Below are 13,998 nucleotides of genomic sequence, written 5' to 3' on the forward strand. Positions count from 1 at the left end.
TGTAATATATAATGAAATAATGATACAACTCACCATAATGCAGAATCACTGGGAGCCCTAAGCTTGTTTTCACTTGCCACTCACTGATAGGGTTTTGATATGAGTCTGCAAGCAATTGGTTTATTATGGTCTCTGTGCAGTCATACCTCTCTGCTAATGATAATCTGTATTTGCAGCCGCTCCCCAGTGCTAGCGTCACTGTCTCAGCTCCACCTCAAATCATCTGGCATTAGATTCTCATAAGGAGCCTGCAACCCAGATCCCTCGCATGCGCAGTTCACAGTAGGGTTCCCGCTCCTATGAGAATCTAATGCCTCAGCTGATCTGACAGGAGGAGGAGCTCAGGCAGTAATGCGAGCAATGGGAAGCAGCTGTAAATACAGCTCGCTTGCCTGCCACTTATCTCCTGCTGTGCAGCCCGGTTCCTAACAGTCCACGGACTGGTACCGGTCCGTGGCCCACAGGCTGGGGATCCCTGCTATAGAGTCTCTCAACATTCATGTATTTATTCACCACTCATTCAAGCCAATGTGTATTAAGTGTTAACTATGTTAATGGCACCATAATAAAATGTTGAACAAAATCAAATCCGCTTAAAATTTAATTATATTGTTTTGTATTTAGACTAATGCTTTGATTCTTTCATTGAAGGATTTTCTTTTTTAATTATTTATTTATTTTCATTGAAGTAGAGTTGATGTACAATACCATATGTTACAATATAGTAATTCACAATTTTAAAGGTTATATTCCATTTACAGTTATTATAAAATATTGGTTATGTTCCTTGTGTTGTACAATATATCCCTGTAGCTTATTTTATACATAATAGTTTGTACCTCTTAATCCCCTACCCCTATATAGCTCCTCCTCCCTTTCCTCCCCCCACTGGTAACCACTAGTTTGTTCTCTATATCTGTGAGTCTGTTTCTTTTCTGTTATATCCACTAGTTTGTTGTATTTTTTAGATTTCTCATATAAGTGACATCATACAGTATTTGTCTTTCTCTGTCTGACTTATTTCACTTAGCATAATACCCTCCAGGTCCATCCATGTTGTTGCAAATGGCAAATCTTCATTCTTTGTTATGGCTGAGTAGTATTCCAGTGTGTGTGTGTGTGTGTGTGTGTGTGTGTGTGTGTGTGTGTGTGTGTGTATCTTCTTTATCCATTCATCTGTTGGATACTTACATATCTTAGCAACTGTAAATAGTGCTGCTATGAACATTGGGGTGTATCTTTTTGAATTAGCATTTTTGGGGGGGGATATATACCCAACAGTGGAATTTCTGGGTTATAGGGTAGTTTTCTTTTGTTTTTGTTTTTTGGCTGTGTTGGGTCTTTGTTGCTTTGGGGGACTTTCTCTAGTTGCGGCAAGCAGGGGCTACACTTGGTTGTGGTGTGCGGGCTTCTCATTGCGGTGGCTTCTCTTTGTTATGGAGCACGGGCTCAAGGCGCACGGGCTTCAGTAGTTGTGGCACACGGGCTCTAGAGCTCAGGCTCAGTAGTTGTGGTGCACAGGCTTAGTTGCTCCACGGCATGTGGGATCTTCCTGGACCAGGGCTCAAACCCATGTCGCCTGCATTGGTAGGCAGATTCTTAACCACTGCACCATCAGGGAAGTCGGTAGTTTTATTTTTAGTATTCTGAAGACCCTCCATACTGTTTTCCACAGTGGCTGCCCCAAATTACATTCCCACCAACAGTGTACCACAGTACACTTTTTCAGGGGATTTTCATTGGAACATTTTCACTGATAACCCTCCAAGTTTTTTCTCTGCTCTATTTATGGATTTTTACATTGTGATGATGGATCATATTGTACATGTGCCATGCTCTTTAACTTCATAATATAGAAATTTTCAATGGTGACAAATGTTCTGTCAACATTTTTGTTCTCCTTTATTACAGATGCATTTGTCTTCAGTATGACACAATGCCACACACATAGTACAGGCATACCTCAGAGATATTGCTGGTTCAGATCCAGACCACAATAAAGTGAATATCACAATAAAGCAATGACACAAATTTTTTGTTTCCCCATGTATCCAAAATATATTTACACTATACTAGTCTATTATGTGTGCAATAACATTGTCTTTAAAAAACAATGTACATACCTTAATTTAAAAATACTTTATTGCTAAAAAATGTTATCGATCATCTGAGGCTTCAGTGAGTCCTAACCTTTTTGTTAGTGAAGGATCTTGCTTCTGTGTTGATGGTTGCTGACTAGTCAGGATGGTGGTGGCTGAAAGTTGGGTAGCTGTGGAAATTGCTTAAAATAAAACAACAATGAAGTTTACCACATTGATTGACTCTTCCTTTCACAAACGATTTCTCTGTAACATGCAATGCTGTTTGACAGCATTTTACCCACAGTAGAAGTTCCCTCAAAATTGAAGTCAGTCATCTCAAACCCTGCTGCTGCTTTATCAACTAAGCTTCTGTAATATTCTAAATCCTTTGTTGTCATTTCAATGGTTTCACAGTATCTTCACCAGGAGTAGATTCCATCTTAAGAAACCACTTTCTTTGCTCATCCGTAAGAAGCAACTCTTAATCCAGTAAAGTTTTATCATGAGATTGCAGCAATTTAGTCACATCTTCAGGCTCATCTTCTAATTCTAGTTCTCTTGCTATTTCCACCACTTTTGCAGTTACTTCCTCCACTGAAGTCTTGAACCTCTCAAAGTTATCCATGAGTGTTGGAGTTAGCTTCTTCCAAACTCCTGTTAATGTTGATATTTTGACCTCTTACCATAAATCATGAATGTTCTTAATAGTATCTGGAATGGTGAATCTTTTCCAGAAGGATTTCAATTTACTTTGTCCATGTCCACCAGGGGAATCACTATCAATGGCAGATATAGCTGTATGAAATGTGTTTCTTAAATAACAAGACTTAAATATTACTCTTTGATCCATGGACTGTAGAAGGGATATTGTGTTAGCAGTCGTGAAAGCAATATTAATTTCATTGTACAACTTCCATCAGAGCTCTTGGGTGACAAGGTCATTGTCAATGAGCAGTAACAGTTTGAAAGGAGTCTTTCTGAGCAGTAGGTCTCAACAGTGTCTTAAACTATTCAGTAAACCATGTTGTAAATAGATGTGCTGTCATCCAGACTTTGTTTTTCTATTTTGGAGCACAGGCAGAGTAGATTTAGCATAATTCTTAAGAGCCCTGGGATTTGGGATTGGTAAGTGAGCATTGGCTTCAACTTAAATTTACTAGCTGCATTATTCCCTAACAAGAAAGTCAGCCTGTTCTTTGAAGCTTTGAAGCCAGGCACTGACCTCCTCTCTAGCTCTGAAAGTGCTCGATGGCATCTTCTTCCAATACAAGGCTGTTTCATCTACATTGAAACTCTGTTGTTTAGTGTAGCCACCTTCATTAACTATCTTAGCTATATCATCCGGATAACTTGCTGCAGCTTCTACATCAGCACTTGCTGCTTCATCTTGCACTTTTATGTTGTATGATGGCTTCTTTTCTTAAACCTCTTGAACCAACCTCTGCTACATTCAAACTTTTCTTCTGCAACTTCCTCAGTTCTCTCAGTCTACATAGAATTTAAGAGAGTTCGGGGCTTGGTCTGGATTAGACTTTGGCTTAAGGGAATGTTGTGGCTTTTTGGATCTTCTATCCAGACCACTAACTTTCTGCATATCAGTAATAAGGCTGTTTGACTTTCTCATCATTCACTGGAGTGGCACTCTTAATTTCCTTCAGGAACTTCCTTTGCATTTCCAACTTGGCTAACTGTTTAGCACAAAAGTCCTAGCTTTCGGCCTATCTTGGCTTTCAACATGTCTTCCCCATTAAGTTTAATCATTTTTAGCTTTTGATTTAAAGTGAGAAATGTGTGACTCTTCCCTCACTTGAACACAAGAAGGCCATTGTAAGGTTATTAATTGACCTAATTTCAATATTGTTGCATCTCAGGCAATAGAGAGGCTTAAGGAGAGGGAGAGAGATGAGCAGTCAAAACACACACATTTATCATCAACTTTTCTCTATCTTACGTGCAAACAGTTCTTGCCACCCCAAAACAATTACAATAGTAAGATCAAAGAACACTGATCACAGTTCACTATAATAAATATAATAATAATGAAAAGGTTTGAAATACTGAGAGAAATATCAAAATGTGACAAAGAGGCACAAAATGAACAAATGCTGCTGGAAAAATTGTGCTGATAGACTTGCTCGATGCAGGGTTGCCACAGACCTTCTATTTGTAAAAAAAAATGCAACATCTGCAAAGTGCAATAAAGCAAAGCACAGTAAAATGATGTATGCCTGTACTCTGTATTTCTTGAAAAAATATGTAACTAAATATTCCACCTTGGTGATGTACTACAATATGTTTAACCTATCCACTAATATTGAATATTTAAATAGCTTCCATTTTCCTCTGTTAAATATATTCTATGATGACTGATGAAAGAAATCAAAGATGACACAAACAAATGGAAAGATATACCATGTTCTTGGATTGGAAGACTCGACATTGTGAAAATGACTCTACTACCCAAAGCAATCTACAGATTCAGTGCAATCCCTATCAAATTACAAATGGCATTTTTCACAGAACTAGAACAAAAAAAGTTTACAATTTGTATGGAAACACAGAAGACCCAGAATAGCCAAAGCAATCTTGAGAAAGAAAAATGGAGCTGGAGGAATCAGGCTCTCTGACTTCAGACTATACTACAAAGCAACAGTAATCAAGACAGTATGGTACTGGCACAAAAACAGAAATATAGATAAATGGAACAGGATAGAAATCCCAGAGATAAACCCACACACATATGGTCACCTTATGTTTGACAAAAGAGGCAAGAATATACAATGGAGAAAACACAGCCTCTTCAATAAGTGGTGCTGGGAAAACTGGACAGCTACATGTAAAAAAATGAAATTAGAACACTTCCTAACATCATACACAAAAATAAACTGAAAATGGATTAAAGACCTAAATGTAAGGCCAGATACTATCAAACTCTTAGAGGAAAACATAGGCAGAACACTATGTGACATAAATCACAGCAAGATCCTTTTACATCTACCTCCTAGAGAAATGGAAATAAAAACAAAAATAAACAAATGGGACCTAATGAAACTTAAAAGCTTTTGCACAGAAAGGGAAACCATAAACAAGACCAAAAGACAACCCTCAGAATGGGTGAAAATATTTGCAAATGAAGCAACTGACAAAGAATTAATCTCCAAAATATACAAGCAGCTCATGCAGCTCAATATTAAAAAAACAAACAACCCAATCCCAAAATGGGCAGAAGACCAAAATAGACATTTCTACAAAGAAGACATACAGATTGCCAACAAACACATGAAAAGATGCTCAACATCACTAATCATTAGAGAAATGCAAATCAAAACCACAATGAGGTATCACCTCACACCTGTCAGAATGGCCATCATCAAAAAATCTACAAACAATAAATGCTGGAGAAGGTGTGGAAAAAAGGGAACCCGCTGGCACTGTTGGTGGGAATGTAAATTGATACAGTCACTATAGAGAACAGTATGGAGGTTCCTTAAAACCTAAATATAGAACTACCATATGACCCAGCAATCCCACTACTGGGCATATACCCTGAGAAAGCCATAATGCAAAAAGAGACATGTACCACAATGTTCACTGTAGCACTATTTACAATAGCCAGGACATGGAAGCAACCTAAATGTCCATCAACAGATTATTGGATAAAGAAGATGTGGTACATATATACAATGGAATATTACTCAGCCATAAAAAGAAATGAAATTGAGTTATTTGTAATGAGGTGGATGGACCTAGAGTCTGTCATACAGAGTGAAGTAAGTCAGAAAAACAAATACCATATGCTAATGCACATATATGGAATCTAAAAAAAAAACGGTACTGATGAACCTAGTGGCAATGCAGGAATAAAGACGCAGATGTAGAGAACGGACTTGAGGACATGGTGGGGAAGGGTAAGCTGGAACGAAGTGAGAGAGTAGCACTGATATATATATACTACCAGATGTAAAATGTATGGCTAGTGGGAAGCTGCTGCATAGCACAGGGAGATCAGCTCGATGCTTTGTGATGACCTAGAGGAGTGGGATGGGGGAGTGGGAGGGAGGCTCAAGAGGGAGGGGATATAGTGATATATATATACATATAGCTGATTCACTTTGTTGTACAGTAGAGACTAACACAACATTGTAAAGCAATTATACACCAATAAAGACATTAAAAATATATATTCTGTGATGAAACATAGAAAACAAACTTATGTATACCAAAGGGGAAAGAGGGGGGATAAATTAGGAGTATATACACACCATTATATATAAAATAGGTAAGCAACAGGATTTGCTGTGTTACACAGGGGGAAATATTCAATATCTTGTAAAAACTTATAATGAAAAATTATCTGAAAAAATTATATATAACTGAATCACTTTGATGTACATCTGAAACTAACAGAATATTATAAACCAACTATACTTCACTAAAAAAATTCTGTGATGAGTATATTTATAGATAAACTTCTGTATGTTTTCCAGATTATTTTATTTCAATACTCAATATTCAAAAGAAGGAAATTATTATGACAATGTTTCTATTTCTATGTAGTTTTTATTGATGTAATTTTCTCATACTTTAATAATTATAGTTCTTTTTTTGTGACGAAGTTAAATTTTTTCACTGGCAACCTACTCTGTGCCAGGCACTTTGCAATACAATAGTGAACAACACAGGTGCCTTTGTGGAATTTATGGTACAGAGACAAAAAGCAAAATCCTCCAGTTAAGTATTTTTGTTCATTAGTACTTTGCTGCCATATATTTAGAACTTGTGGGAGCTCTTGATATTTTAAAGTTATAAACTGATTTGGGGGCCACTTTTACTTCCAAATATTTTCCAGGTTTTGTTCCAAATAATGCTCATTCACTTTCTTATAGACTAATGCTTCTTTGAGACTCATGCTATCTCCCTTCTACTCTTCAATGCTGTCTTAAGTTCTTTTCAATTCCCTCATAAACAAATGCATGCAAGTCATTACATTAGTATTAGAGGGACTTTGGTGTCCACGTGGAAAGCTAATTCTTCATCCTGTGCTCTTGATTCCATTTCCTCCTAATCTGAGTTGTCTTTCCCTTCACTCTACTGTAGTTATGCACTCCCATAACCACCTCCTTTCTCCTCTTCCAAATTCTCTAATTCAAACAGCCCACTGTCCAGCCACAAGTACTTAAGCCCAAGTATGTCTTAACTATGCCTGTTTTTTAAGCCTCACAAAAACTGCTAATCTATTAACACTACAATTTTCTTTCCAAACCACCAACCCACTCTGTGATTCTTAAGTTTAGATTCCATGCTCTTCATTATAATAAAGCTCTTCTAAATATGCTCAAATCTTTTAAATCTTTTTCTCCATTCTTTCTGGCCCATCCCCAAATTATTATACACTGAATAAATAACTAGATTTGGGTGGTCACCCAGAGAACAGAATGGTGCCAATAAATGATTACCAACATAGACTACCAACAGAGCCCAGCAAGTTTACACATTTGCTCAAGTCAGCTCAGTCTCCCACTCCACCTAATGAATGCTTTGTGTATATACCCTAGTCAAACCTCCAACCTTGATTCAAGAACTCACCTCTCTACCTTTGTCAGAAAAGGTAGCCTACTAAATCAGAACTGATCAGTGAGAAAACCACACAAATTCAAGACACTAAATCTTAAAACACAACTACATCTTCTCCTACACTCTCTTCATTCCTTCTTGCTGGAGGAACTCTCTCTCCTGTGAAGTAATAATCCCTCCATTTGTTCTCTGGACACCAATAAGAAAGGTTAGCCTGGACATCCATAGTCATGAGCCTGCAAAGCATTATTTGGGCTAAAACTTGCAGTGATTGTACAGTCTGGGGAGGAAAATGTTGATAAATTAACCAATAGCTGTCCTGGTAAGGAGGGTCCAATGAGATGTCAAATGAGCATATGAAAAAATACCCAATATCATCATACTTCATTAAGGAAATGCAAATTAAAACAACAATGAGATACCACTATACACCTATTGGAATGGCTAAAATCCAGTACACTAACAATACCAAATGCTGGTATAAATGTGGATCAATAGGACTCTTATTCATTGCTTGTAGAAATGCAAAATGGTAAAGACACTTTAGAAAACTGTTCTGCAGTTTCCTACAAAGCTAAACATACTCTTACCACATGATCCAGCAATCACACTTCTTAGTATTTACCCAAAGGAGCTGAAAATTTATGTCTACACAAAAACCTGCACACAGACATTTACAGAATCTTTATGCATAATTGCCAAATTTTGGAAGCAACCAAAATGCCTTTGAACAGATGAATGGATGAACAAACTCAGGTACATCCAAACAATGGAATATTATTCAGCAATATAAAGAAGTGAGGTAAGACAAAAAGACATGGAGGAATTTTAAAAGCATTATACTCAGCAAAATAAGGTGCTCTGTAAAGGTTACGTGCTGTATGATACCAACCTTATGACATTCTGGAAAAAGGCAAAACTATGGAGACAGTTAAATAAAAAAAATCTATGGCATTCAGGAATTTTGAGAGAGCAAGAGAGGGATAAATAGGGGCATACAGGGATTTTTAGGGCACTGAAAATATTCTGAATAGTACTATAATGGTGTATACATGTCATTATACATTTTTCAAAATGCATAAACTATACAACACAAAGAGTGTACCCTAATATTAGCTACACTCTTTCATTAATAATAGTGTATCAGTATTGGTTCATTAACTGTAACAAATGTGCCACACTAACGTAAGACACTAATAATAGGGGAAACTCTTTGATCAAAGGAGGAGGAAGGGGGTAGGGTGTATATGGGAACTCTCTCTACTTTCTACTCGATTTTTCTATAAACCTAAAACTACTCTTAAAAATAATATCTATTAATTTTTAATGCAATCCTTGAAATTAAAAAAATTAAAACAATGGATTTGTTAAACAGCTTATTAGACAGAGCTAAGGAAATCGCTAGAAACTTAAAGATAGATTTTTAAAATGTGTCCCAATGTGACACAAAGAAATAAAGAGTTACAAAATAATAAAGAGAGGTTAAATTACTTGTAGGATAAAGATGGACAATAGAACATTTAAAAAGAATATATTTCCCATATTAGGGAAGTTTTCAACTATAATCTCTTCAAATATTTTCTCAGTCCCTTTTTTTCCTCTCTTATTCTTCGGGGACACCTATAATTTGAATGTTGGTGCTTTTAATGTTGTCCCAGAGGTCTCTGAGACTGTCCTCAATTCTTTTCATTCTTTTTTCTTTATTCTGCTCTACAGTAGTTATTTCCACTATTTTATCTTCCAAGTCACTTATCTGTTCTTCTGCCTCAGTTATTCTGCTATCGATCCCTTCTAGAGAATTTTTAATTTCATGTATTGTGTTGTTCATCACTGTTTTGCTCTTCAGTTCTTCTAGGTCCTTGTTAAACATTTCCTGTATTTTCTCCATTGTATTTCCAAGATTTTGGATCACGTTTCTATCATTATTCTGAATTCTTTTTCAGGTAGACTGCCTATTTCCTCTTCATTTGTTAGGTCTGTTGGGTTTTTGCCTTGCTCCTTCATCTGCTGTGTGTTTCTCTGTCTTCTCATTTTGCTTAACTTACTGTGTTTGGGGTCTCCTTTTCACAGGCTGCAGGTTCATAATTCCCGTTGTTTTTGGTGCCTGTCCCCAGTGGCTAAGGTTGGTTCAATGTGTTGTGTAGGCTTCCTGGAGGAGGGGATTAGTGCCTATGTTCTGGTGGATGAGGCTGGATCTTGTCTTTCTGGTGGGCAAGTCCACGTCTTGTGGTGTGTTTTGAGGTGTCTGTGGCCTTATGATTTTACACAGCCTCTGTGCTAATAGATGGAGTTGTGTTCCTGTCTTGCTAGTTGTTTGGCGTAGGGTGTCCAGCACTGTAGCTTGCTGGTCGTTGAGTGGAGCTGGGTCTTGGCGTTGAGATGGAGATCTCTGAGAGATTTCCGCCATTTGATATTACGTGGAGCTGGGAGGTCTCTTGTGAACCCGTGTCCTGAACTTGGCTCTCCCATCTCAGAGGCACAGCCCTGATTCTTGGCTGCAGCACCAAGAGCCTTTCATCCACACGGCTCAGAATAAAAGGGAGAAAGAAAAGGAAGAAAGCAAGAAGAAGATAAAATAAAATAACATAACATAAAATAAAATAGTTATTAAAATTAAAAATAATCATTAAGAAAAAAAAATTTAAGTGATAAAAAAGGACAGACAGAACCCTAGGACAAATGGTGAAAGCAAAGCTATACAGACAAAATCTCACACAGAAGCATACACATACACACTCACAAAAAGAGGAAAAGGGGAAAAAATAATCTATCTTGCTCCCAAAGTCCACCTCCTCAATTTGGGATGATTCGTTGCCTATTCAGGTATTCCACAGGTGCAGGGTATATCAAGTTGATTGTGGAGCTTTAATCCGCTGCTTCTGAGGCTGCTGCGAGAGATTTCCCTTTCTCTTCCTTGTTCGCACAGCTCCTGGGGGGGTTCAGCTTTGGATTTGGACTCGCCTCTGGATTTGGACTCGCCTCTGCGTGTAGGTCGCCTGAAGGCGTCTGTTCTTCGCTCAGACAGGACGGGGTTAAAGCAGCAGCTGATTCGGGGGCTCTGGCTCACTCAGGCCGGGGGGAGGGAGGGGCACGGAGTGCGGAGCGAACCTGCAGCAGCAGAGGCCAGCGTGACGTTGCACCAGCCTGAGGCGCGCCGTGCGTTCTCCCGGGGAAGTTGTCCCTGGATCACGGGACCCTGGCAATGGCGGGCTGCAGAGGCTCCCGGGATGGGAGGTGTGGACAGTGACCTGTGCTTGCTCACAGGCTTCTTGGTGGCGGCAGCAGCGGCCTTAGCGTCCCACGCCCGTCTCTGGGGTCCGCGCCCATAGCCGCGGCTCGCGCCCATCTCTGGAGCTCCTTTAAGCAGCGCTCTTAATCCCCTCTCCTCGCGTCCCAGGAAGCAAAGAGGGAAGAAAAAGTCTCTTGCCTCTTCAGCAGCTCCAGACTTCTCCCGAACTCCCTCCCGGCTAGCTGTGGCGCACTAACCTCTTCAGGCTGTGGTCACACAGCCAACCCCAGTCCTCTCCTGGCTTCTGACCGAAGCCCGAGCCTCAGCTCCCAGCCCCCGCCCGCCCCGGCGGGTGAGCAGACAAGCCTCTCGGGCTGGTGAGTGCTGATCAGCACCGATCCTCTGTGCGGGAATCTCCCCGCTTTGCCCTCCGCACCCTGTTGCTGCGCTCTCCTCCGTGGCTCTGAAGTGCCCCCCTCTGCCACCCAAAGTCTCCTTCCGTGAAGGGGCTTCCTAGTGTGTGGGAACCTTTCCTCCTTCACAGCTCCCTCCCACTGGTGCAGGTCCCGTCCCTATTCTTTTGTCTCTGTTTTTTCTTTTTTCTTTTGCCCTACCCAGGTACGTGGGGAGTTTCTTGCCTTTTGGGAGGTCTGAGGTCTTCTGCCAGCGTTCAGTAGGTGTTCTGTAGGAGTTGTTCCACATGTATATGTATTTCTGATGTATCTGTGGGGAGGAAGGTGATCTCCGCGTCTTACTCTTCCGCTATCTTGAAGCTCCTCCCCAAACTGATAGAACTATAAGGAAAAAGAGAGAAATCTACATTTATAATTGGGGATTTAATAGCCCATTCTCACTAATTGATACAACTACTAGACAGTAAATCTGCAAAGATAGAGAAGGCCTGAATAATACCACCAACAAATTCTAATGGACATGTATAAATCAGTCCATCCATCAACAGCAGAATATATTTTTTCAAGATTCTGGAGATAATGGAACAAAATAAATCACATCCTGGGTCACAAAACAAACATCAAAAATATTAAACATGCACAGCAAAGAAAACCATTAATGAAATGAAAAGACAACCTACAGAATGGGAGAAAATATCTGCAAACAGTACAACCAACAGAAGTTTACTTTACAAAGTATACAAACAGCTCATACAACTCAATAACAAAAAAACAAACAACCCATCAAAAGATGGGCAGAAGACCTAAATAGACATTTCTCCAAAGAAGACATACAGATGGCCAAGAAGCACATAAGAAGATGCTGAAAATCACTAATTAGAGAAATACAAATCAAAACTACAATGAGATACCACTTCACACCAGTCAGAATGGTCATCATTAAAATGTTTAAAAATAACAAATGCTGGAGAGGGTGGGCAGAAAAGGGAACCCTCCTACACTGTGGGTGGGAATGTAAATTGGTACAGCAACTATGGAAAACTATATGGAGGTTCCTCAAAAAACTAAAAATAGAGTTGCCACATGATCCAGCAATTCCATTCCTGGGCCTATATTTGGAGGAAACTCTAATTTGAAAAGATACATACACCCCCAATGTTCATTGTAGCTCTATTTACAATAGTCAGACATGGAAGCAACCTAAATGTCCATTGACAGAAGAATGGATTAGGAGGATGTGGTACTTATATGCAATGGAATATTACTCAACCATAAAAGGAACAAAATAATGACATTTGCAGCAACGTGGATGGACCCAGAGATGATCATACTAAGTGAAGTAAGTCAGAAAGAGAGACAAATAGCATATGATACCACTTATATGTGGAATCTAAAATATAACAAAAATTAACTCATTTACAAAACAGAAACAGTCTAACAGCCATAGAAAACAAGTTTATGGTTAACAAAGGGGAAAGGGGGTGGAGGAGTGATAAATTGGGAGTTTAGGATTAGCAGATACAAACTACTATATAGAAAATAGATAAACAACAGGGCACTACTGTATAGCACAGGGAACTACATTCAATATCTTCTAATACTTTTGATGAGAAAGAAAATGAAAAGATTATATATGTGGTGTGTATATATATCTGAAGCACTATGCTGTACACCAGAAACTAACACAATATCGTAATTCCACTATACATCAGTTTTTTAAATAATAATTTTAAAATAAAAAATAAAATAGATAAATAACAAAGTCCTACTCTATACCACAGGGAACTATATTTATTATCCTGTAATAAACCATAAAGGAAATGAATATGAAAAAGAATATATATACATATACACTTATAACTGAGTCACTTTGCTATGCACTGGAAACTAGCACATTGTAAATCAATAAAATAAATAAAACTTAAATGAAACAAAAAAGAATGAACATAATCATAATGACAGCAAATATATATATAAAACCTCTAAGTCTATAGATGCCTTTCCAAGTACTTTATGTATAATATCCCATGTAATCCTCACTCAAATTATCTGTTGATTAAATAATCTTTCATTTTTAAGTTTCAAAAACTAAAATATAGAAATTGATGTAAACAACATTCAAATCATAGCTTAAGAATTTTCAAACATTAAACAATGAAAAAGACAAAGTGTATTTCACAAATATAGCTATTAATGTTTGTCTTTTTCTTAACTAATGAAGTATTACTTTGCCATTAAAGAGAATGAAATAATGCCATTTGCAGCAACATGGATGGACCTAGAGATTATCATACTAAGTGAAGCAAGTCAGACAGAGAAAGAGAAATGTTGTATGATATAGCTTATATGTGGAATCTAAAAAGAAATGATCAGATGAATTTATTTACAAAACAGAAACAGACTCACAGATTTAGAGAACAAACTTATGGTTACTGGGGGGAAGGGTGGGGGAAGGGATAGTTAGGGAGTTCGTGATTGACATGTACACACTGCTATATTTAAAATGGATAACTAACAAGGACCTACTGTATAGCACATGGAACTCTGCTCAATGTTATGTGGCAGCCTGGATGAGAGGGGAGTTTCTGGGAGAATGGATACATGTATATGTATGACTGAGTCGCTTTGCTGTGCACCTGAAATTATCAGAACTTTGTTAATCAGCTATACTCCAAAATAAAATAAAAAGTTTAAAAAAATA

Source organism: Kogia breviceps, chromosome 7 (assembly GCF_026419965.1).
Source record: "Kogia breviceps isolate mKogBre1 chromosome 7, mKogBre1 haplotype 1, whole genome shotgun sequence".
Taxonomy (NCBI): domain Eukaryota; kingdom Metazoa; phylum Chordata; class Mammalia; order Artiodactyla; family Physeteridae; genus Kogia; species Kogia breviceps.